Genomic DNA, 22,535 nt, shown 5'->3' on the forward strand with positions numbered 1-22,535 from the left:
TGATGTTAAAACTTCACAGGGAGCTGCTTTTAGTTAAGGAGGTTTCAGAAGATTTGTAGTCCAGGTGCATAGATCATTCATTTCAGGTGTATTACTTCACCACTTTTAGGTCTTCATGTAACTGAAACATTCCACCCTGGATGTTGTCAACTGAAAAAAGAAAAAAAAAAGCACAGCCTAAAAGTTGAGAATTATGTTTTCTTTGGTGGCTTTGCTGAGGACCGTAGCCCAGGAAGGCAGCCTCTCTGGCAGCTCTGAGGAACTGTTCCAAAGAGATAAGTGAGGGACCAGGATATATAGGAATTTTTTGCTGGGGAAGAAAATGTAGTCTAACATCAAAAGATTACTGCTAATCACAAAAAACCAGACATCTTAAGTTAACGATTTTAGTGTTTTTCTATGTATGGGAAGTTGCAAGAGTCCGGGCTTGTTGAAATCATTGCTTTGATATCCACCTTAACTCTCTAGGGCCAGGATCCTGGTTTTCTCCATCCTGAATTCTCCTGAGGGTGCACCCCTGGGGGCGGCTGCCGTGGCTGATGACTTTATGGTCACACCATCCTTTGTTTACTGAAATGGCGGGTGACATTCCTTGTCCATAGTATAGATTCTGGGAGGCAACCCTACCTGCTAAGCAGAGATGAGAAAAAATAGTCTAGAATCTTCCTCACGAGGGCAACACTTTTGTAGTCCATCCTGTTCTAGCGTAGTGGAGTCAGGGAGCCGTTGGTAAAACACCTCTGCCTGGGCTGTGAATTTAAAACACCTCTGCACAGGCTCTGCCTGTGCATTACCTGTAGTGGTGCAGCGCGGTGACGGGGATTCAGGGCTGTGCGCTCTGTACTGCGCCTGAAAGGGCCTCTTGATCTGAAGACTCTGGGAACAAATGAATTATCATGGAATAACCAACCGGACTGGGATAAATTGAGATAAATTATACAGGGATTTGTTACCCCATACAGTGTTGTGTCAGCTAGTGCCGATTGCTCATCAAGAAGGCCTTTGTGTCTTTCTGCCCCAGGAGTAGCTCAGGTCCTGGTTTTATATCTAAACGTCTTGGTCTTTCCCCCGCTTTTTTATTTCGTCTTTCCTTTCTCCCTGACACTTGACGTCCACTCACAACCTGATCAAATTTTAAGGGTAAAAATTGCCGTGAAGTTGTTTGCTTCTGTCACCTCTGTCCTCTGGCCAGTGGTCACTGTAACCTCCCCTTTCCTTCTCCAAAATCTGCCTGGTCAAACGCTCGAGATACCACACTGGGTCCCTTCCCACACTGCATTCTTATTCCGTTGTTCACGCTATCATGTATTTAATTTTTAACAGACTTTTAAAAATTTCTAATTACAATTCAGATTTTCTGTAAGATGAGTGATGATACCAATTAGCATTGAACAGTCTGCCAGACTCTGTGAAAGCACTTTACAAACATGATCTTAAATCACTTTCCAATAATCCTTTTGTCTGCAAAGGTTGTTTTTCCTCATTTTATACATGGGGAAAAAGATGAGATTCAGTAAGCTTTGGTGTTTTTCCCAAAGTCGCACAGCTAGAAAGTTCTGAAGATGGAATTTGAACCTATGTCTACCTAATTTCCCTGCCCTTGCACTTAGCTGTTTATCAGAGAGAAAAATGAAAGGAGAGGCACCCGTAATTCTATTAGCTAAAAGAAAATATTTTTGATATTCTTTTTCTTGTTATTTGCTTACAGTAGTACATGCATACGTTTGCGCATTCCTATACAAATTTATACATGTCCACATACATATTTTTATGACTTTTTAAGTTATATGCCTATTTAATAGGATAATTCTGTATATATTTTTTACTTATAACTATTGTGAAGCTTTTCATGCATTGTTTTGTATACTGTATGAAAACACAATAATTTAGTTTTGTGAAAATAAAATCATGTCTACCACTCAGAGATAGCATACTTGAACCACTCCTTTACTGGTATTTACCTGTTTGGGTTTCTTTGCCCGAATCTCTGGCTGTGAGAGGTGTGGTGGTGTGCACGTTTCACTGTCGACCTCAGCCTGCCATCTAGGGGGCCTCCTTTGCTGTATTCATTCTCTCCAAGCTACTTTCATTGTTGGGGCCAAAATGGCCAGCCTCCCCGTCTCTTACTTTTAGTGGCTACCTCCCGATATAGTATATTCTGCCTGCTCTAACTCTAATAAGTCCTCATAAATGTGTACAGAGAAAAGCTCCCCAGGAGAGTGACGTTAGAAAGCCCGTTTCCCCAGAGATCAGATCCACTCCTCTCTCTGGCTTCCCCTACTTCCTCGTCATTTCAGCTAAGCACCTGCACGGGGGAAGGCCGGGTGTCCTCTGTGTGAGCATATCGTTAACCAGGTCGTCACTAACTGATGTGTAAAATGGACCCTAGCAGTCCAGTCGTCAACTGCGTGGCCCCGAGATGACTGGTTTCCAGCTGCTCCCTGAAATACCACGTCTTAGGAGCAGGTGCTGTGTGCATACTTTTATGTAAATTTGAATGATGACATTAAATCCAGAAATTATGCTTAAGTGTTGAAAAATGTGTCACGTCCAAGGTACCTGGAAACACTTTGCTACCTTTAAGGTGTCGTCTTAGCCCAAAGAGTAGATGTTGCCACTTCTTAAAATTACCTTTAAAAATTACAACAGACGTTTGCTTTACTAGCTAAGACTTACTACGGGAGGGAAAGAAAATTCTTAAGACTTGTACTTAAGTCCTTATTCTCCTTTTTATGGCATTCAGGTCACTTATAAAGCCTCCAAAATTTGAACATGACTACACTTTTGTAAACCGCCTGATTGCAGTTTTTCAAACAGAATCGTGTAATGTTTTCTGTCTCCTGAGGAATCTTCTAGGTTAGGTACCTTTCTAAGTTCTCTGCATATCACATATGACTGCCTTATTCCTTATTTAGAATGTTTGCATCAATATTATGAGCAGTGAGGGGGAGATAATATTTGTACTCCAACATACGAAAATCTTTCATTCCTTCACACACACACACACACACACACACACACACACACACACACACACACGAGAGAGAGAGAGAGAGAGAGAGAGAGAGAGAGAGAGAGAGAGAGAGAGAGAGAGAGACACACACACAGAGAGAGAGAGACATAGAGAGAGAGACACAGAGGGAGATAAATATGTGAGGTGATATATGTTAATTAACTAGGTCGGGAGGGAATTTTTCACAATGCATAGGTATTAGCAAGTCATCACGATGTACACTTTAAATACCTTACAATTTTATTTGTAAATTATAAATAAATTTATTGTTAGCATCCGATCCTCGTCAGCCTCTTGCCTGATACAAATGAAACCACCACGTCCAGCTCTGCTGGACGAAATGCCATTTGTTGATGATAATACTAGTTATGGTTTGCTGATCACCACGTGCTGCTCTAAGCACCGTACATGCTCATCTTGAAGCCTCCTAACAGAGCTCTGCAAAAGTGATGCTATGATTTGATTTTACAAATCAGAAAACAGAGTCAGAGAGGTTGAATAAGTTGTTCAGCGTCACCTGGTTAGTAAGAGACAAAAGTGTGATATGAATCCTGAACTCTAAGAGTCTGTGCTCTTTCCACTTTCTCCACATTGTCTGAAATGATTACCTGCGGGCTTAAATGCAGTAGTAACCCAGTGCGTTTATCAACAGTGCATAGCAGATTTCAGTTAGGATTAGTCAACCTGAAGGTCAAGCGCCATTGCAGGGTTGGAATCCAGCATCTACCAGGAACCAGACAATATGCTGGTTACTAAAACTACAGTGGAGAGAACAAGAAGGCGCGGTCTCTACCCTCATGGTGATAAATGTCTGGTGTGTAGGTAGTAATGCTCTTCTACCTGGTTTCTGTAACCTGGGGCTTTATACTCTGAGATCATGTTGATGAAGGGAGTGTATTTACCAGAAGCCGCTCTTGCTTCCCCATTTCCCGTAGCCTTTGCTTCGGCTAAGTGCTCCCATTGACCTTCTCTCCCAGCGGGTCTCATTCCTGAATAAAAAATTTGAGCTAACTAGAAGTATTTTTTAAAATATTCATACCAAGCCCTGCCCCATTCCTCTTCCCTACCCCATCCGGTTCATGACTTACTTTTCCGGGAGTGAGACCCAGGCTTCCGTATTGTAAAAATATGATTCCCGTGGGCATCAGGGGTTGAGGCTCCTTAGGAAGCTACTGTGTCGCTTACAACTTCCCATCATGAATCCGTAAAGATTCTGTGGCTGCAGCAGAAATCTGGCTCAGGGTCAAAGCTCTGTGCACTGCAGTGGCCCATTTCTATTGCCCAGATGTTTCTCTAAGTTCCTGAACTATTGTTAACATTTCCTTATCTGACTTTGGTGAACTGAGTTCTACTATCAGGCCCCACCTAGGGTGCTGGTCAGTTCAGTTCAGAGACCGGCTACCTTCTGGGCATTTGCATAGTCTAGGAGGGAGTGTCTCATGAAATAAAGCAAGGAGAATTAAGTGTAAGGAAGTCCCTGGCAGAAGCCTGTGACAATGATAGTGGCTGGTGGCTTCTTGCCTGGCACTAACCACCCAGTACGGTATGTGTGGAACCAGTTCTGTGTGAACGTTATCATGAGTATTCAGTATTCTGGAAAACTTACTGGGGATACAGTTATAAGACAATCCAGTGGTAAATAAATGTATGATGAGGGAGACAATTTAAATGATGATAAATGACAATGAAAAAGAAGAATGTTATAGCATAGTTGTTAAATATTTAGCAAGTGTTAGAATTTAAAGAAGGGAAAAAGTTCTATAGACTAGAAATGTCTTGCTTAATGAAGGAGGGAGATGAAGGATGAGTAGGGTTATTAAGGCAATGAGATCAAGAGAGAGAATTCCAGTAGAGAAACATTCCATGAGCAAGAGAACAAAAGTGGAGTGGATGAGTCCAGCTCATGCAGCACTAAATAGGGGTGTTAAACTGGGAGGCACAAGGAAGATAAAGGTAGGATGAAGGATAAAGGCCATTTGTTTATATAATCCACTCAAGAGGTTGGGCTCATGTTGAAGAGAAGAGTTTTTGAAGCCCTTAGGGCAAGGAAATAATGGGCAAGCATTGTTTCAAGCAGTTCAGTCTCTCTTTGTTGTTGTTCGAATTAATTGGGGATAGACGAGAAGTCAGATGAATTTTTTTAAATAAAATTGACCCAAAAAAAAATGTGAAAGACATTGCGTACTAGTTTGGATAGGGGAAGCCAAGAAGACAAAGGTGGCCATAAGCTACTAGAGATCTCAGAAGAATGATGCTGTCATCAACAGAAAAAGGTAAATTCAGAGGAAGGGGCATTTGGCAAGATTAGGTGAAGGAGTATGTATTAAAGAAGTCTTACTTATGACCTTAGGGTCTCTGAAGGGCAAATCCATGATGAAATACCTGTTATCACGTGAAAGTAAACCCAGTGACATGTGAAACTGACATGAAAACAACTGAAGGAAATTTGCACAAAATTGTGTAGGGTGCAGAACATGGCAGATGAATGATACTGTGGTTACATAGGGTGGTGCATTCATGTGAAAAAGAGAAAAACTATAATTTTAGCAAGATGAGTTATCTTATAAAGCTGTCACTTCTGCTATGTAAATTTGTAGTTTCAATATTCAAGGGGTTAATTGTACTGAGCCATTGTCACCACCTAAGCAAAGGATGTGGGAATTACTGCAGACTGCTTCCTAAAGACCTTAACCCAACATGACATTGAGTAAAATAACCAATTGTTTAAGGTTATAAGAAAAAGTTTAAAAAGCTACTTAATATAACGTATACTTAGGAAACTATGATAGCTGTAGAAGATTTAGGTTACTTTACTTCTAGAAATACATGTAAGTGATTTGATAAAGGCCTTTAAAAAAGAATAATCCCCCTGTTGGAATAAAAATGAATAAGTCAGAGTCCCAGTCATTGAGGAAATTACTGTTTCGTGAGCAGACAAAAAGTCAGGGCAATTAAATTACCGTAAACCATGATACAAAATATTTCAGAGGGATGAAAAGATTGTTCTGATAGCACAGAGAATGGAGCATTGATTTAGCCCCAGGGACTCAGGAGAAGGTAACCAGAAGAATGAATATTTGAGTTGAAAATCAAAGAATGGAATCATCTGGGTAAAAATGTGTGTCAGGAGTTCCAAGTGCAGAGAATAGCATCTTCAAGGCTGTGATGTCACGAGAAAGCTCAGCAAGTTTACTGAACAGTGAGTTTATTATTATTATTTGTATGAGGAGTAAGGAAAGAGGAGAAGAAGAATTCCTGAACGGCAGCCAAGGTGGAGGAGGTAAAGTGAATTCGTCAGAACAGGCCAGGTTATGCTGCTATAACAAACACCCCCAAATCTCAGTGATTTAAAACCGTGAGGACTTGTTTGTTTCTTCCACTGCATGGTGACCCCAGTCAGCTTGGATCTCTGCTCTTCATGTTCCTCTTTCTCCACCATATGAACACTATAATAGGGAAAAAAAGAAACATGTTGAATTGTGCACTGGAAACTCACCCAAAGTGAAACACACCTCTTACATTTTATTAGCCACAGCAAGTACACGGGCACACCTAACTTGCAAAGAGCAGGGAGGTGAAACTGTACCATGTTCCTGAAGAAAAACTGAAAATATTGGTAAACTGTATCGACTACCGCATACACTTTGCTGCAGATTCTGGGCTAATCTTACAGGTAACCAGTGGATCTGTACGTGGGAGGAATGACACCAGCGGATTTCTTACAGAGGAAACCTTTTGGCCAGCAGAATAGAGATCAACTCAGTGATTCTCAGATTCAGCATTCATCAGAATCAGGTAGAGGGCTTGTTGAAAACACAGGCTCCTGGCCCTCACACCCAGAGTTTCTTAATCAATAGGTCTGAGGTGGGGTCTGGGATTTTCTATTTCTACCAAGGGTGGTGCTGATACCTCTTGTCTTGGGACCACATTCTGAGAACCACTGAACTGGTGGAATCAGATACTGGAGTTACTGTGAAAGTCTGATGGGAAGATGATGGATAAAACTAAAGCACCAGCAAAATGGCAAGAGAAGCGATGGTGTACCCAGGAGACACTTTCGAGGCTGCATTAGCAGGATTTTATAATATTGGATGTTAAGGGTGAGGGTTAGAGAAGGTTGGAAAATGACAACAGCTTACTTTCTCCGGATAGATAATTGCTCCATTAAGCAAGATGGGGGCTACAGGGGATGGAGCAGGGCTAGGCATGGATGGAGGAAGACTGAAAGGAAGAGAAGGCATTTAGTTTATGACATGTCGTCTCTCAAGTCCCTGAAAACATGCAAATGTGTTATGTCCAGCCAGTGAAATGCAGCTCTGAATCTTGGAAGAATGCTAATACCTGAAAATAGAGATTGAGAATCATCAGGGTATTACTGAAGTGGAAGCCAGTGGATAAAATGAGAACATCCAGGAAGAGTATTTTGCATGAAAAAGGCAAAGAAGCAAGAGCAGAATCCTGACGCACCGTAATGATTAGATAAACGAAGAGGATGTCCAGAAGCCCAAATAGGACAATAAAACTGAACGAAGGGTAGAAGAGCTCGCAGACGTCAGCGTCAGGAAATAAAAAAGGAGAGAGAGTTAAGAATCAGGGGAGTAATCGATGGTGTCACATACTTTAGAGAGGTCAGACATGACCAGGACTTACACAGGCCTGTAATGACCAGGACTTAACACAGGCCTGTAATGACCAGGACTTACACAGGCCTGTAATAATTCAATGCGTCCATCACTTTATCTAGCCAGGCCCTAATCCCCCTGTTGGGTACGGTGTCCTCACCAGTCTTTGGTCCTCATCCTTGAATTAATCATGTGGGAATCTTCTTAGCCACTAGGTTCAGCTTTTTAAAAGTGAAGTGACCCCTGAGGTTTTAGTCCTCCTGCAGTCATAGGTACAAGAAGAAGTTTATGTTACTCTCCTGGCAAAGGGAGGGAGAGTGAAAGACGGGGTGAGTCTCAGCCTTTCCTTGACAACACCTCAAAGACAGCTAGAAACCGGCACTGAGATCGTGCTGCCCTGAGATCCGCCACCCTCTTGCTGAAGTTTTGGAAACTCTTCCCAATCGCTTGATGAAATATCTGTATCCCTACTTCTATCATTAGGCCCAATGTGAACCCTAAACTCTAAATTGAATCTCTGACTTTTCTTCTTTCTTGACTCAGACCTCTCTCTATATATATATGAGTCTGTATTCCCAGATGTATCTCCCCTGGGCCTGCCACCTGGCCCGACTAGTCAACGTGGTTTTCCAGTTCAGACTCAGAGACTTGCTAAGGTCATCTCAGGTCTCTGCAGGTCTCTGCAAACAACATCCAACCTGTACCTTCTGTACCTTCCTTTACTGTCTAAGCCTCAGCCCTGTCTGGTCGTCTGCTGTCATCTATTCATGTCCTTTGTCTTGCCCGGGCAGTTGAGGCTACCAAGGATGGATGCCGTGACCATGGCACAGAGTCTCATTAGTGAAAGAAGCCAAACAGATCAAGATCTGAACAGATCAAGCTAAGCCTTCATGGCGATGAATGAGAGGTGATGTGTCTTTCTTTCTCTGTTTTTTTTTTTGTTGTTGTTGTTGTTTTTTAAAGCACCCAGTGGGAAACTCCTTTCACTTCATTATAACTGAAAGAGAAAAATATTCTCTCTTGGACCTTTATCGACATATTGGTTTGAGTTATATGTGTTTTCTTGGTTAAAAAAAAAGAAAAGAAAAAAGAGAAATGATAAATAAGTGAAAAGGTATAGACTGGTTTTGAGAAATTATCCTAGTCCTTTCTCCTTTTCGATCAAAACTATGTAAATGTAACAGGAACAGCTCCCCAAATAGTCATTGATTACAAAAGAGCAAAGAAAAAATACATGACGTTAGGTTTAAGACCCTTGATCCAGTTATTCTAGAGAACCTCAGCTGTCTATATCTTTATTTTCTCATATCCACAATGGAGGGAAATTCATATAGGATTATTTCATGTCATTCTTCAATCATATTTTAATTAATGTTCAGTAGTCATTCTATGGAAGTGTATGGAAAAATAAATCCTGAACTTAACCTCGATTTTATCCTTGTCTTTGATATTAGAGACTGAATCTGAACAACACCTGCTCTATAAACAACTCCCTGATTCATCTGAACAGAAAACAGTTCAGCAAAATAGTTGACTCCGCTTTAGGATACAGATGACACCTGTCATTTCAATAACTAAGTTATTTAAATTGAGTGGCAAACATATCTGACAAATCTTCAGACACAAATACAGCAAAGAAATCTGGAATAACATCTGAGATATCAGAAGTTGTCTTCAGGCCTTCAAGATTTTCTTTTGTTCAGGGGAAAACTATTGTGTCTGTCCCTCTCTTTTTTCTCTGTACGTTATGACTTCCATCTGCTCGTAAGTGTCATTGCTGGAGTTGAATGGAGACACTTTTGATTAGCACTAAAAAGTTCTAATGTTTGAGACCTTGAATGCAAAACTTCTGATAAAAATAAACTTCAAGGTCTGGGAATACTCTTATCAGATCAACTCTATGGCCCCGGAGTAGGTTGCTTAAATCTTCTTGGTTAAGCTTGAGAGTGCAAAGCGTAATACCCACAGGCTTGCAATCTTTTTGAATGTGATTATAATTCAGCACCAGCTTTGCATCCTGGATAAAGGTTCCCCTTGAACACAAAGCATGTTACATGCTTGTGTGCTAGTGATCAAAATACTCAGAGGATTACAGCACTTGCTCTTCTCAAACCTCCAAAATGGTGTTAACGTGCTCCATCCAATCAGCTAAGCTGTAGATTAAATTTTTGTAGATTGAAGACATAATTTTATTTCATATGCCAGAAACTCATGCAACCCTAGCATTTCTGTTAGCATGTTGCATTCACCAGCATAACTCAAGAGGTTTAATGAAAGTTTAATAACAATATGTTGCAGATTTTGTGCCTAATTTATTTTTAATTGCAAACTGTACAACATATTATTGCCTGTGAAAATAGAAATTTAATTTTCTTTCCTTTTTTTTTTCTTTCTTCTTTTTTATAACTGTAGTGCAACCTCAGATAAGAAACAGGGTTTAACATGCTGTTTTTCTGGATTGTATTTCTTTGTTTTTAGACCCTTGATGTGACATCTTTGGAAAATATAGCTCACGCCACTAACATTATCCTTCAAACACTTTCATGCTTTCAGAATGTGCTGTTCGGAATTTCTACGTGTGCTATTTGCACTGACACAGTGATCTCAAGTATATAACGTGCACCGTGGTTCCAGCGTCCCTCTTTTCCACGTGAAAATCTGATAGTTTATTCCTGCTCACAGTATTCATCTTCATATTTAGAATTAATTTAGATTGTGAAGCTTTATTGGTGAAGGAGTGAAAGCACACGCGAGGTAACTTTAATCGTAAGAATAGCTGGAGAGTTTGTGAAAACTAGATGTGCTATCATATTTTCATAATAGTAGAAGCAATACTTTCTTACTGTGCAGTTTGCTTTTTCGTGTGACCTCTAATTTTTGTAATTGGTCTTCTCGGGAATGCCATGAATGAAAAATCCACATGAGCGTTCATTCCGATCTTTTCTTTCGGAAAGTTTTGTCACACTCTGCTGCATCTGGTAGTTTGACTTCGGACGGAATCTGAAATGAAGCTTAATGTGAGTGCGCTAGCAAGTGCTTCTAGGAAAATGTCAAAATGCAAGAGAAGCAAACACAGGTCTTCTGTGCCGGATTTGCATTCCCTTCTGACATCCCTGGCTCTTTACATCAGAGAGTGAGTCGTATTGTTTATTTTAAGTGTCCTGCCTTTTCTCTTTCTCCCTCTCCTTAGAGAGGGGCCATCAGCTCGCTTCCCGCAGCCCTTCCCTCTGTGTGCTGGGCATTGTGTCAGCGCGGCCAGCTGCCTTCAGAGCTGGTGACAAGAGAAGGGCTGCCTCTTGCCAGAGAGAGGTGGGCAGGATGTCACGACTAGGTCTCCTTTCCTGCCACACACTTCCCGTGGCTTCTCCAAGGCCCGGCTTCCAGGGATGGACAGATCAATGTGATACCCCGTTTCAGGTTTGCCGTTCTGAGCAGGCGCGTGAGACAACATCACAGTCTCCACGGAACACTTGTTGTGAGTGAGTACCTTGACCTTGGCCTCCTATAAAACATCATAATCCAAGTTCAGGTAGGACTTGTGCCTGGGGTGATGGAGATGGACTTACGCTGTAGTATTTTGAGCACTTGAACTGCATTGCAGCTAAAACTTAACTAAAAATGAAGCAGGAAGAAGGTCAGGACAATTATTTTTCAATACACCTCACATACGGAATGTAATAATCCTCCTAAACTCGAGAGTTTTAATCGTTTTAAAAGAGTATACTCCCATAGAAAACATCTGATTCGTTTCAAATGCTACCTTAGAAGCTGCTTCTCTGAGACTTCCGTATGCTTCTATTTTAATTTTTCAGAGTATCTAAGCCTGTGATATGATGACTTTTTCCCCTTCACGCACCACATGTCCTTAAAGGGACGTGGTATTGTTGAAATTATTATTTCCTAAGATATTGGCCGATTTCCAGCTTTGCCACATTAGTTTAGATCAGAGTAAAACATTAATGTAAATTATTCTTAATGAAGTCAAGAAATATGGAAATTCCAAATAGATAAATTAGATCTCTGTGATATACAAGAGAGTCTGACTGTCTATTGTATTCGTGTAGCACAAGTACAAGTATATTTAAAAGAGATTCGATGAAAGGACCCTTAGAAACCTGACCACAGAATGGGCCAGCCATCCCAGAGAGCGTTTGGACGGATGCTGTTGACCAAATCGATGGGGGACGCATGAATTGATAGAATCAGTTGCAGGAAGTTTTTGGAACGTAGCGATATACAGGTTAGGCGGATACAGTTGGTACCTACGCATATAGAGATTATTGTAGAGAAACGCAGTTGCAATTACTAGGACATGAGCATGTACCTGTTTTTGTAAACGCCTGTCAGAGGCTGAAGGACAGGTTTCCAGAAGGAAAGTGCTCTCCGGTTTTCTCTCCTCCTTACCATTTCCATAGATCAGAGAGCTATGCATAAAGACAGTAACGCCCACAGATCCTTTGCTGGAAGTTTTGCTGATGGGTGTGAGGGCAGCTTGAATTTCCATCAGTCTCAGATCTTTCCAGATAGATCTATGTTAATTCTTAATTATTTGCTTGTTAAAGGGATGCTTGTCTCTTTTCTCCATATGTACACATAAGCTCAGTGTAGCCTTGAAATACCTTCAATGCATGATACGACGCACATTTGCGCGCACACACACACACACACACACACTCACCCTCACCCTTGCTGGGGTGGAGATTCCACAAGGGCATCCATAAGCTTTGGAGTTTCCGCAGTCTGCTGAAGAGCAATATCTTCCTTTTAAACGGAATCTTCAAAATGTGATAAATCTTTACTCAGGTCGGAAGATGGATGTGAATACACCTATCCTTCTATTTATGACTTTACAACTTTAACTCATTCCTGAAAACCAACCAATGAGTTAAAAAAAAAAAAACCAAAAAACTGTTAGGTGAAAATTAATATTTTTCCTTAATTTGTATGGGTAAACTTTGATACATTTCATCTCCATCCAAGATACTCCAAAATTGTTCAGTTTAAAAAATATATCCATTAAAATTGAAAGCAAGTTTTTACCGGTAAAAAATTTGAACAAAATATAATTTATATATGAAAGCTAATATTATATTATTATATTTATTTTGTTTACCAAACACTAAACTATTTTAGGGCTTATGGATTTCTTGCATTCAAACTAAACTTAACAAAATAAGGTTACAGTCACAGAGTGGTTAGTTGGGTGTTTTTTTTTTGGAAATACAGTTGACTTACCATGTTGTGTTAGTTTCAGATGCGCTACATAATGATTTGACATTTGCACACACACTATGAAATGATCAGCACCGTATAAGTCTAGTGACCGTTTTTCCCCGCAGAGAGTTATGCGGTGTTATTGAGCGCGTTCCTTATGCTGTGTATTAACATCCCCGTGACTTATTTATTATATAACCAGAGGTTTGACCTCTTAATCCCCTTCTCCTCCCCCACCCTTCTTCCTTTTGGCAACCACTCATTTATTTTCTGTTGTCTGTGAGTCTGCTTTTGTTTTTGTTTGTTTTGTTTGTGTTGACCTAAAGTTAGTGAAATTTAAACCAAATGATTCTCATTTGAAAAAATTTTAGTTGAGGTTTCTGTGGTTTCATATTACAAATATGCAGCTCTAAGCTGTGGCATAATATATACACAAAAATAAGCAAAGCTATAGTTCAGAGAAACACCATGAGAACCCTTTGCAACGCTTGGGAATAGAATACGCAGATGAGACTGAAGAATCGTAAAAATGTTCCTCGTCATCTCTCTTGCTAAAATGACGTGTGCAAATCAGAGCATTGTGCGTTCATTCGAACATGGTGTGTGTGTGCCTCATAGATGAGTGAGTTAGGGAAAAACCAAAAGTTTCCGCCCAAATATTTCCAATAGGCTGGCCATCCTTTTAAAATACTGAGGCCAGAAATGAGAAAGAGGGTGAAAAATATTCTCCACTTATCTACACTCCTGGATTATAAACTGCTTGTGAGCAGTGAGTGTTCATCGATGAGACACATATACATTGAATATCTAACGTGAGTCCAGTACTCTACCTGATGCTGGGTATGCAGAGTGAACAATTCAGACGTATTCTGTGATCTCACAGGATATAGACTCTTACAGCTAAAGATAGATAGATAGAGATTCAACATAATTCCTTTCACTGTGTTATTTTACACTAAGCAGTGATCATTTCAACCAGTGTAATCAAACTACCCGACCTATCCATATTCATTCATTCAACATTTATTATTTGCCCATTACATGCTATATGCTACAATGCAGTGGGATTTCTTACTGTTTTTCCTCAAGACTATGTTTCATACAAAACAACAGGATGGGGAAGGCAGAGGGAAATGAAATAAAATCCATGAACAGAAGGCTGATTTGTGTTAACACTTTCACAATATAATCAGTCTTTTATAAATCCATGCACGTACACAGACGAAACCAATAAGAAAAGCATCATGTGTTTCTGAATCCATCTCCTTGATTTTAAGTTACATCAACCTATAAATGTTTCTTTTTGTTGTAACTAATCAGCATTCTGATAACTTATTATTTGTGTAAGATTATTTTAAAAATTTCATTCATCATCATAATATTCTAAATAAGAAGCGTCTTGCGGGCTTCCCTGGTGGCGCAGTGGTTGAGAGTCCGCCTGCCGATGCAGGGGACACGGGTTCGTGCCCCTGTCTGGGAGGATCCCACGTGCCGTGGAGCGGCTGGGCCCGTGAGCCATGGCCACTGAGCCTGCGCGTCTGGAGCCTGTGCTCCCCAACGGGAGAGGCCATAACAGTGAGACGCCCACGTAAGGCAAAAAAAAAAAAAAAAAAAAGTGTCTTGCAAATTTTATGATCTATACTTCCAGATATATGATAAAGATAACAACTACAAACACTACTTTATACACAGGTGCTGTGCAAAGAGATGTTCAGAGATGTGGCTTTAGGCTTGATTTCGCTACTTACTCATTGATATTTTGGACAAGTCAGTTTAGACTCGCTGAGGCTCAGAGGTCTTAGGATAATATGAGTTCCAACTGTGGCCCTCAACATAGCTCACCTAAGGAGGAGTGGCCAGGAGTGAATAGGGGTTTCTAGGACCACAGCACCTGTCCAGACGTGCTTGAGAGGTACAGTTGCTGGGTGAATGGATAAAAGTACAGGCAGGGAAAGCTTTCTTTTACTTCCAGACCACATTCAAATCGCAAGTATTTAAATTAACTTGGCCTCTTAAGCACAGCTTCAAAGGCATGTGCTGTGAGCGACTCAAAGAAAATAAAATGTGGTTCTTTCCATTAACAGAACGAAACCTATGTAGAGAAACAAGACCCCAGCCTGAGATAAGGAAGAAGACAAGGGCCTGTGTAAGCACTGAACGTGTGCTGCCAACCGAGCTTGAGTTATAATGAAAAGAGGATGGTCTTGGGGAGGGACATGACTTCTAATCCGGGTTCTAACCCCTTTTACACGCTGTTAACTATATGCTATGACCTCCAGTTAAGTCACCTGTAATGTGTTTAAGAACACGTACACCAGAAGGAAGGTATGAGAATTTGAAGGGAGAATTTAGGCGAAGTACGTAGGATAGTGTGCCCAGATAGTTTATGCTAAGCAAACCTTACTTTCTCTTCCACCCTTTCTCTGTAATCATTTAACAAAATGGCATGATTATATATTGGCTGTGCCTGACTTAGACTGCTACTTTGAAAATGCAGTGCAGTCATGGTTGTGAAAACTTTGAATGTTGTAAACATGTAAGTATTTGTGAGGTATTATTTCTGGTAATGGATTTTCTGAACTCACGATGTCCAGAGGCCTTACCAAGAAATAGAACTGTGTTCCCAAAGACTTTATTATCATATAAATGACAGGAGCATAAAGAACTACCACTTAAATGTGGGTTCCAGCTCTCGTTCGCTTCATATCAAAGGGAACAAGTGTCACCTCAGATAGAGTCTGGGGATGGGGTGCTATTAGCAAAGACACACCAGGCTGGATTCATGAGAGCATCAGAGCCCTAACCCCCCGGCTATTAGACACCTAACACAGATGACAGCGTGTGTTAGAGACTAGAATGTGTGTAGGAAGTATGTGCCTAGCAGAGACTCTTTGTTGATCACGTGTAGAGCACTGATTTTGAACTTGTACTTGCACTCATGTTCTGTTTCCACCACACACTATTGAACACACATGATCTCGGTCACAGCACCTAGCTTCCCCACGGGTTAGTCTACTCATTTATACGGTGGGGCAAATGATTATGCTTCCTACGTGGACTGCTTGGGGGATCAAGTGAATATGTGGCACGTGGTAAGTGTTTGGTGAATTTGAACCGTTACTCTTAACTCTAAGTGATGACATGAATAGTCTTTTGTGCATGTATTAGATAAATAAGAAACTATAACCAAAAAGGTAGAGGCAGTGGTGTGTGTTTCCTACCTCCTGGGAAGGAGGTTCCTCTTTCAAGAAGACCCTGGCTAGACAGGGAGAGAGGATTCAAGGTTATCCTCGAGAAATAACTCACATGAAATTGGAAGGGATACCCAGCAGATGAAGTAAGAGAAGAAAAGCTGTGCAAGATTTAGGGATGCCGGTAATAGAATTTTAGTAGTTAGCAAATAAAGGGTGGCATGGCGGTATGTAGGTCATACGAATACATGTTGGGACTCATTTCTCTCTCACATTATCTGTCCTGTCTATTTGAAGTAACTCTCTTCCATCAGAACACATGACATAACACAGCGACCGACCACCTGAGTTGCTCTGTTATTTTAACCCGCTGAGACTAGGTCTGAACAGCCTCCAGATCTGCTGTCACCTCCATCACTTATCTTTGCTAAAACATGTGAGAACATCTTTTATTGACCTCTAAAACTTTGGTAGGCAGCAAAGACCAATTTAAATAAGATACTAGTGTGAAGAAATTTAAGTCTCACAGTCCCTTTTTCTTAACGGATAAAATTAATGAAACAATAAAATCTCTAACAAAACGTGACATATGCATACCTGTGATTTGGTTAGGTCGCTTGGGGTGAACACAAAAGGCTTCATTTTGCAAAGATCCGTTACAAAGGCTGCTACAGCAAAATGTTAAAACAAACCAATGAAGGAGCAGGCGGATATTAAGCAGATATTTTAGAAAGAGTTGATTTTTCTTGGAGGGGAGGGGACATTGGCTTTTGCTGACAATTGAAAAGAAAGCTATCCAAATGTGGTTTTATAATCGTTGACCTTATGCGTTTATCTTTAATTAGGCCCAACACAGAAACAAACTAGATGATCCCAGTGGGTTGGTGGATTTCCCCGTTAGCTTTCCAGGCTGGTTAAATATAGGTAGTTACTGTAATTACATATTTACTATGCCAGTTTTGCAGCTTTCCGAGTGACAAAAATTCAGCCCCTTGTCACGAGTTGGAGATGTTAAACTGTCCTAAACATTGGCAGTGCTGTGATAGATGAACACAGGCAGCAAGCACTTCATACATTGTCACACGAGGCTCATTTAGGCTGCTGTAAATGAGTGGTTTGTAGGAGGGAAACCAACGTGGTGAAAGGGAGAGGCGTGAAGCCGCCTGGTGACAGTCTCCGTCTGTTGTGACGCTGCTTTATTAGTGTCTCATAAGATCTGGAGCGGCTTCTGCCTTGCTTTTGTGTGTGCGTTCATCACTTCACGGTGCGAGCTGACCCAAGAGCAGCGCACGATCCTGTTTTTGCATCGCATTTGTTCTGAAAACATGGATTAGTCAAGAGCGCTACAAATAGGACTTGTCGGAGCAGAACCAGAGAGACTTTTTTGCCAAATCAAAGATCCATTCCTTCACAAAAGATAGACTTGTATTTGTGGTTAATGATTTGTCTCAAGATCTGATGAGTATCCTTCAAATATACAATTGATTTTAAACGAGAGCCATTGAATGATACCTCTCCACACTGTGTCCTTTGCAAAGTCTGTACCTGTGGTCTGTGCAACTTATCTAAAAACTATACTTCAGTATTCAAGTTGCTCTATTTTTTTCAAGCAGAATTAGTTTTCAGAAGTATTTTTGTTCATTTCTTATTGGGAAAGACCTTACTAGCCTCTTCAAGCAAGAACATTACCCCCAAAGCTTGCAAGATTTATAATGCTTAGGGGAAAAAAAAAGGCAATTCAAAACCTAATGGGACATTTTAGGCCTCATTTACATCTCTAACCTGACCCATTTTCTGTAAAACGTTTTCACTGGTAATTTACATACTAAAAGCTAGTTATTTATCCATCCTAACCAAAAAGTTGATGAGATTACTAATACCCTAATACTGCAGTGAAGTTAACATTACCCTGAGAGCTAAATCTGCCCATTTCTAGACTTGACTGCTGAGTCATTTATTTAGCTATAATCTCCGTTGCAGGCTGGCATCCAGATTCTGAGAGGATGACGTGAAAGCTCAAATATATTAGCGTTGTCACACTCACTTTATTAGCAGGAGTCTTTCCAGGAACACATACTTTGGAAATGAAGCATATTAAGGTGCTCTGGGTATGTACACACACGTATCTACCCAGGAAAATAAATGATGCAATGAAGTACATTCTCTAAAACAAGTTCCAATATCATATATTTTTTTGAATCCCATAATGCTTTGCATATGTTCAGAGCTTAAAATTGTATTGATGTAGTTTTAATTTTTTTCAATAATTTTAAGTTCCTGAGATTTGGGGAAAAAACGACTGCAAGGGGGAGCTGAAGTGCATAGTTGCAGAGAGAGATCCTTCTCGCTGTCTTCAGGAATATATATATATTTTCATGATGAAAAATATATATCCATACATGCACATATTTAGTTTATAAATATATTTTAGATCTATATATATTATGTTTATATTACATACACCTTGTCTTTTTATTAAAACATCTTTCTATTTTACATATTTGTATTTTAGTATATATTATAAATATGTTGTATATTTTATTATGTTTGTTATCTATATTTTATATATGTAATATCACCACCTGTTGCTGATTGTTACTTGATAACTTACTATCACAAAGCCCTGAGTTTAGTAATAACTGGACTCATGTTTATAATGTAAGCATCTATGAAACGTGAACTGCCGGTAGATCTTTAATCTAGTTGGACGCCAGTTGCGCACATGTTCCAAGTCACACTTCAGGACCTTCAAGCCTGTCCTGGGGTGTAATACGCCTGCATGCTAGTTTGAATCCCTCTCTAAGCGGCACACGCCAAATCCTACCAGAATCCAGAGGTTGAGAGAACATAATACATCGACGCGGCTCTTTGCTCAAGGAATTTTGTTCTGTTTTGTTTGGGGTTTTTTTGTTTTTCTTTTTGGCTGCACCGGGGGCTTGTGGGATCTTAGTTCTCCAACCAGGGATTGAACCCGAGCCCTCAGCAGTGAAAGCGCGGAGGTCCTAACCACTGGACCGCCAGGGAATTTCCAGGAATTTTTGAACAGATTGCATTGTGAGTCCCTTGGTAAGCTCTGGTCCTTTGGGGCGGTGTTCAACCCAATTTTAGTTTGTTCAGCGTCTCTTGCAAACCTTCCTGCCTAGCTTAGTGTAGCATTTCATTGCCATCAGGGCAAGTCTGGTACCAAAGAAGGTCACAGACTCCACCCCTGCCGGTGACCTTGGAGCCCAGAGTCTGAGGCTGGGCCACCTGAGACAGCTGCAGGGCCTTGCCCTCCCTGTACAAAGGGACTCTATGTTGTTCCTATGTAGTTTTCGTTTACTCAGAAATGGGTTCCAGATCGTGTTTGTTTTCAGGAATGCTGTTTGCTGTTGTGTCCTTCCTGGTAGTAGAGGCTTTGCTAGAGGCTGCACAATCGGTTATAAGCAGAGAAAGCAGAGAAACCTTGGCAGATGTAATTACTAAAAGCTCATCTGCAAAGTGAACTGCCACCCATCAGACCTCATTATCTTATGACACATAAGAATCGTGACTTTGTTCCCTGTTCTGAGGGCGTCACGTCTGGTTGGCATTGCCACCACTGTCTCCATGGCTGTTGCCACCGTCACAGTTACGGCTACTGCTAAGCTCCGCCTTGAGGAAGGCCGCTTGAAGGGTTTGATGTCCCCGCTCTGTTGAGCGGTCTGAAAACTTAGGTCGTGTTGGCCCCACGCTCTGCCTGTCAGTCTTCCAAAGAGCACGTGGCAGCTGACTGTTGAGTCTTCTCCTCAGCTCCTTGGAATATCTTTGGAGAATGTCTCTAGTGCTGGAATTGAACGGCAATACTCAATGAATACTGTATTTTCTATGAAAACACTTTCCCTTGTCAAAGTTTCCCAAGTACATGCTGGTAAATGATAGATGCCATCTCCAGATGTATTATAAGATGCTAGCCTCAGGCCACCCAGCAAAGCATTTCTTTTTTATCATCTGGGCATTCTTGTGTTTGATCTGTGAAGATAGTATCATTTAAACACCACAGTTCCTATACACTCATTTCAAAGATATCTCATGATGATCTTAAACTATTATGTCCCTCTTAATATTTCCCTCTTAATATTATGTCCCTCTTAATATTTCCCAGAAATTAAATGTATTTTAAGATTCCATGTCTACCAATGTCTTTTCAATCATTTATTCTAGAAATGTTGAGTGAACTCTGTAATAGTTACAAATGAAACAACCATGGTCCCTCACCTCATGAATCTTGGAGTCCCAGGGAGGGAAGTTAAACCAACAAAAGGACCACACTATCATGCCGGGTTATGTTAATTTAGGAGAAAATGGGGACTTCCCTGGTATCCAGTGGCTAAGACTTCGTGCTCCCGATGCACGGGGTCTGGGTTCGATCCCTGGTCAGGGAACTAGATCCCACATGCTGCAACTCAGAGTTCGCATACCGCAACTAAGAGCCGGTACAGCCAAATAAATAAACAAATAAATAGAAGAAAAGGAACAGAGGACTGTAATATTCAGTAATGGAGAGAAGGCTGGTATTTAGATAGGGTGGTCAGGAAGTCTAGCTAGCAGAGGACGTTCAGATCAGGACTGAAAGGGGATACAGAGCCAGCTATGTGAAAATTAATGGGAAGAGCACGCCAGGCAGAAGATGCCTATACAAGGCTCCTGATGTAGTAAAGAGAGCAATGTAGCCACAGATTGGAAGAAGGCTATTCCGGCTGGAGTGTGATGGTGTGTGTTAGGGAGAGACAAAACAAATGAGATCGGAGAGGTGGATGAGGAGAGAGACCGTGGCCATGGTACCAAACGTTGGGCACCATTATCACTCTGTGAACTGAACCTACACTCCCAACCATGGCCTTGCCCCCCGCCCCCATCATTGGTAGCACGTGCCCCTGAGTAAGCTTGTGGCATATGGGAAAACAGAAAAGAACCTGCATTTTCAGAGGAGAGGCCGGCTCCCAAGAGAAGGGGATGAGAAGCGTCTGCCCTAAATTTGTCCCGGTTCTTTTGTAAACTCACTAATCAAATAAGTTACTTCACCTTCCGTGTGGCAGAGAAATGAGGGGCAGAAGTTGCCTGATTCTTATCCTAATGTAGTGCCCACAACAGTTCTGTTGTCTCTCTTACTCTTCTGGAAGTAATATAATCTATCATTGTACAAAGGAAAGTTCTTTTCCTCCCCCATAAATTTGAATTTTTTTCCACTTGCTCTCAGAATCCATGATATGTGTTATTGTAAAGTGAACATGCTAGATATACCCCAGTACACTGTCATACTAGACTTGAATGTTGTAACGTTTGACTATCCTAAGATAATTAAACCCAGTGCCGAGAAGACCAGGGCCGGAGTTTTGGTGGATCCGCTACTAACTGTAGTCAACCTGCCAGATGTGTCTTCAGGATTTTATTTGTATCTTTAGTGAATGTTGTATACCTACACATGCACAATTATATCAAGTTTATCTATTTATTCCTCTTTTCCAGAAAAAAAAGCTCATGTTATTATAAATGTTTACATGTAATGATTACCAACAGAAATGGAGTTTATGTATGTGAACTATTCATGTACAGTCATAGTTGCTTGTGGGTCCCTGTGTAAGGAATGCCTTCTCTCTGCAGGCCAAGAGCTGTTTCCTAAGAAGAGGTGCTTCCTGGGAAGGCAAGGTGGCCACCATTCTCCACAGGGCAGAGCCAGGGGGCCCAGGCCCAGTGCGCTGACTCTGCTGGCAGCTGGCCTACGTGGAGGTCCAGAACGACCCCCTGGGAAGACACAGATGTGGTGAGTACCCATGCGAGGCCAGGCGCTTTGATAGCCCTGTCTTCGGGAGAAACTTGTTTTCTGATTTTCTAGTCAATCCCGTCATTCTTTCATACATAACTTTCTAACAGACTGTCAAACATCTGCCTTTTCTTTGTACACTTTTTTCTGCACCCTGCCTATAGCCATAGTATTTCAGAAGATAAATGACATCTCACCTCCTCTTTGTGCATAAGTGTGCAATGTTGCACATGCCAACTTATAATAAGAAAGAAAGGAGGGAAGGAAGAAAGGGAGGGAGGGAGGGAGGAGACAAGGATGGAAGGAGAGAGGAGAAATAAATCAGACTACTGTGTAAGTCTGTAACTGCAGCGTCATAGTTCTTTTAGCATCGGTTAGAAATAGCTATTATCAAGTGTCCGGCTGCCAGGAGCCTTTGAAATCCAGTAATTATTTATGAGAATTTCATATAGAAGAGGTAGAAAACATAAAATAGCTCTGGTTCATAAAACAGGAAAGATAAATGTTACCAGAAAAAAAAAACTGTAACAAATGTGTAATGAACTCTGTGAATGAAAATCGGTCCTATGCTTGTGCGACTGTTAAATGGAAATCAAGGGTATTTGCTTTGTCAATGAGCAGGTCCTGCCCCTCTACATGAAAGCAAGTCTATTCCCGAAGATATGACACAGAAATATAATTTTTATTGTTAGAATTTGGGGGGGCATGCTGAT

The 22,535-nt window shown here is 41.0% G+C and overlaps 1 long non-coding RNA gene across 2 annotated transcripts in view; it reads left to right on the forward strand.

Annotated features, from left to right (window-relative positions):
• The window catches only part of LOC307179844, a 914,229-nt gene that overhangs the window by 483,013 nt on the left and 408,681 nt on the right, over positions 1 to 22,535 (forward strand). For both annotated transcript variants that reach the window (XR_013825561.1, XR_013825562.1), the window contains exon 4: positions 21,663 to 21,822. This is a non-coding gene — a long non-coding RNA (uncharacterized lncRNA). The remainder of the gene's footprint in view (positions 1 to 21,662; positions 21,823 to 22,535) is intronic.

This window comes from Stenella coeruleoalba (genome assembly GCF_951394435.1).
Source record: "Stenella coeruleoalba genome assembly, chromosome: 21".
Classification (NCBI taxonomy): domain Eukaryota; kingdom Metazoa; phylum Chordata; class Mammalia; order Artiodactyla; family Delphinidae; genus Stenella; species Stenella coeruleoalba.